Consider the following 4223-nt stretch of genomic DNA (forward strand, 5'->3'; position numbering starts at 1 on the left):
GGGCAGCTTAGAGGGGGCACCACCCAGCAGATGGACACTGGGGCTGGCGCTGGAAGGAGTCCCTGTCATCCTGGGGGCTGGGTAAATGACAGTGTCCAAGATGTGCCTTTGATGGGGCATGGTGCCCCTGCTGGGGCTGGGAAACCCCCTCTGGGCCTGCCTGTAAACTGGGAGGTACTCCCTCTGCCCATGGTGGGGACTAGAGGGTGGCCCATGAACTGAGCCTCAGCTCCCCTCATCCCACTGGCCCCTGAGCACCTTCGGCTGTGCTCTCTGACTCTCAGGACGTTTCACAGCCCAAGCCCCAGGTCCTGGGGAGCCCATGGGTCAGTGCCAACCTTGGTGCCTGCTTTGGTGCCTTCTGCCCCATCCAAGACCACCGGCCCTGGCAGGAGGGGGTGGGTGGTGGATGTCTTTGGCGTCGCTGATACTCCAGAGTCAATGGAGATGGTGCTGCGTGGCGGTGGGTGGGGTGCAGGGAGCAGAAATCTGGGGGTGGAGAGAGGGGCTGGCACGGAGTGAAGACCCAAGGGACATGGACAGAGGGAATGTTGGGGTGTGAGATGCTTGTCAAAGTGGCTGGAGGTGGAGCCCCAGGTCTAGGCTGAGAGAGGGCCCTGTCTTTCCATGGTGGGACTTGGCTCTCCTACTCCCCCCCACCCCCACCTTCCCTCTGCTGTGAGTAGTGTCCCTGTAGAGGTCCTCTGGACACCACCATCTAGGTGTGGTCCCTGAGGGGACTGGTGGCTCCCATAAAGCACTCAGCAGTGGGTGTGGGGCAGTGAAGCCTTGGAAACACCGAGAAGGAAAGGGAGACGGGATGAGGAAATAAAGGTCTCGGATGGTCCATTCCTGCTGCAGGGCAACCAACAGCCCCCAAAGCTAAGTCGAGCAAGCACATGACTCTGTGAATCAAGAACTGGATGGGGCACCCAGCAAAGAGGACTGGTGTCAGTGCCCCTGTATCGGGTGCCCTGGCTGGGAAGACTTGATGGAGCCGAGGCCCAGCAGCTGGAACCATCTGGAAGTGTCTTATCTTCTCTGGGCCCGCCAGCCAGGTGAGTCAACTCCATGTACCATATGGCTCCTACCTGTGTCCCCAATGGGCTTCCTCATAGCATGGCCACTGGTCTGGCGCCAGGACAAAGTGACATGCTCCTTCAAGAGGCAGCTCTGAAATAATAATATTATGCACTGTTATGACAGGACACCACGCCTGAGGCCCACACAAGAGGAGGGGCAAAGCCCCCCCCCCCTCCACCGAGAAGGAGGGAGGAAGGGAGAGCTGCTGCAGGGACCAGGGCCAGTCTGCCTTGGGAGATGCTGCAGTGGGAGTGGCAGCAGGTCTCAGCACAGAGCCTGCTTCAGCACAGAGGGCCCCCAGGTGTGAGAGCAGAGAAATGAGACGCAGAGACATGGAAAGCTGGGTGCGGCCCTGAGAGAAGGACAGATGGGGACAGTAAGTGAAGACCTCCAACAAGCTCACCTATCTCTGACCTAGAGAGGCCCCTGGCAGGCCCAGGGGCAGAGCTCCCAGCAGTGAGCTCCTCGGGGTGGGGGCCCGTCTTTTTCCAGCAAGAAGTAGAGATGAACCTAGTCCGCTCTCTGGCAGGAGCAGGAAGTAACTCCGGAGGAGGCAGCTGTTCCCTGGGTCACCCCACCCTCCGGCCCCCATTTCCCTAGGACTATCCCGTAGCTCTTTGTGTGTCAGAGAGCATCAGCATGCTCTATGAACAGGCTCTTTCTAGAAGCCTGGGGATCCCCACATGCACAGAAAGGGAGGTCAGGGTTCAGACAAGCTCTGTGCTCCAACAACCCAACAGGGAGCGAAAGAAGAGCCCAGAAGGAAGTGTCACCTGCCACTCCCCCTCTCAACTTCTGGTCGGGCTAGGCTAGTCTTGGTATAAAGCTGGGGCAGCTCAGTTGTGACTAGAGCCCACCAGACCCCATCTCACTGCCCGCCTGAGGGTGAGATAGCCAGGGGAGGCCCAAGTGGTAGCCTACCCCTGCAGGAGCCCAGACAAGCAAGCCTTCCCTGCAAAGGAGGTGCCAGTGCCCACTAGAGGGCACTCGAAGTTCCCACAGCCTGGGGGAAAGGAGGGGGGTTCAGAAGGGCAAGGGGGGAATCAGCCCTCCCCCGGCTTTCTGTAAGCTGTAGAGACCCTCTGCAGACCCCTGCCTGCCCCCAACAACTCCCCAAGGTCCTCACACCCAGGGGACCAAGAAGAGAGTGATAGACATTCCTCAGTGGGTGGCACTTAGGCACGTCCCCAGCCTTGAGAGCACTCCTGTACAGGGTGGGGTTGTGGGTAGGGCCCAGGCTACCCCTGTCCCTCCTTGGGCACCCCTGGAAGCCCTGCGGAGGGACTGACTTCAGCCCAGGATCCCAGAGGGCTTCCTGGAATCAAGGTGTGAACTTTTCAGGTGACCAGACCCGGACAATAGTGGATGGGCAGGAGGGAAGCTTCGGGATGGGGACTTGGAGGGCAAGGGCCCTGGGCACGGCACCCCTGTCTATCACTGCCCCATCCTGCCTCTTTCCGAGCCTGAGACTACTCCTTCCCTCTGGGGCCTCCCTCAAAGCTGCCTGCTCACCCTGAAGACGCTCTTGCCTAAATCACCCCGTCTAAAGAAAGGTTTTTTTAAAAGAAAACACCAAAACAACGTTTCCTTCCCCTGTCCCTTACAGCAGTCTGGATTGTTTGTGTACTGTCTGCCGGATTAGACGTCCCTGGGATGGGCTCACCTCATGGCGGACACTCAGTAAACATTCACTGAACATGGAGACCAGCTGGAGACCACCCCCCACCCCTTGCACTTAAAAGACCAGAGTCCCCGCCCACCTCCTGCAAAGCAATTCAGAATGAAACAGCTTCCGTGAGAAAACAGCATAAGGAAGTCCCCAAAGCCCTGGGGTTTCCCACTGTGCGCTTGGAAACTTCAAACAGAAACATTGTGGCCACGAGGGTCTCCAGTGAGTGGGAATGGCTTACTGCCATTGACTCCCGCTCAGAGCGACAAAGCCAAACAAAAGCCAAACTCCTGCCACTGAGCTCCTGCCATCTCCCAGAGACCCTCGAAGACAAACAAGTAACAGTTAAATCAAAGCCATTTCAAAATCTCAAATTCTGCTGCCTTTTTTTTTAACTGCCCCATACAAAACATTTATCGACTTCATTCTTTAGTCAATTAAACAAACAAACCCTTCAGCATTATTTCAGCACTGGTTTGAAACTACCGGTACCTTGGATACGTTTGTCCGAAGAGACCAGTCCCTGGCTAGGGACATGGTGGAGGGGCAGTGGAAAAAATTGGAAGGCCCTTGGCATGAGGGATTGACACAGTGGCTGCAAGAACAGGCTCGCCTTAAAAACAATTGTGAGGGCAGAGCAGGACCGGAGTAGTCTGGCCACTGAGAGTGGGAACCAATGCTAAGGAACCTAACACCACTGGCTCCCCATTAGTAACCTTGTTTCTTTTAAGGAAATTCAAAGAAGCCCAGACACATCCTGTTCACACCTAATAGATCGCAAACATAAAAAAGTGCACGCCAAAAGGAAACATTGTAACAATCGTGGCTCATTTTCTGGGAGGCCTCTTGTGTGCTCTCTCACCTGCCCTATGCCAGACATGGTTCTACCTGACTTGTTATTATCACCCAGCTATCCTGTGACATCACCTCCGGTTATGCAGTGATGTTCCCCAGCCCGCCGCCCAGTGACATGACATGTGACTTTCTTACTTTCTGCTCCATGACATCATCCTGCTGGATCCCCTTGCCCTATGAAGGTCACTCTGCCTGCCTGGTGACATCATGTCATCTGCCCCGCAGTGTCACCTCCACCAGCAAAGCCCACTTCTCCAACAAGACTTTGCCTGATGGCCTGTCCTGGAGCGACACTGACTGCAGACAAACTGTCACAGGCCCCCATAGGTGTCACTGCTCTGGACCGGACCGAGAGAGGCAGCCCTGGGGGACCCAATTCCGTTGGAAGAATCTAGGAGTGCTGCCTGGAGGAGGTGGCATTTTGGCTGTTAACGGCAGCAAGAAGGCGGCCCGAGTTCAAACTCTCCTTCTCCTTCGCTCTTTGCTAAATGGAGCCTGGGCTATAATTCACCCTCCTGTGCCTAATCTTTAAAAACAAAACACTAGCCCTCACATCCGTGTCCTGAGGGTCTTTGAAGAAGTGAGTGGGTGTGGCGTGCTTAAGCCTCGGGCCACA

General features: G+C 56.2%; 1 protein-coding gene across 1 annotated transcript in view; it reads left to right on the forward strand.

Moving 5' to 3' along the window:
- The window catches only part of HES4 (hes family bHLH transcription factor 4), a 9760-nt gene that overhangs the window by 3865 nt on the left and 1672 nt on the right, over nt 1-4223 (forward strand). The gene's annotated exons all lie outside the window — the stretch shown is intronic.

The sequence above is a fragment of the Echinops telfairi genome, unplaced genomic scaffold (genome assembly GCF_000313985.2).
Source record: "Echinops telfairi isolate 266 unplaced genomic scaffold, ASM31398v2 ScPeMD7_7457;HRSCAF=8495, whole genome shotgun sequence".
Taxonomy (NCBI): domain Eukaryota; kingdom Metazoa; phylum Chordata; class Mammalia; order Afrosoricida; family Tenrecidae; genus Echinops; species Echinops telfairi.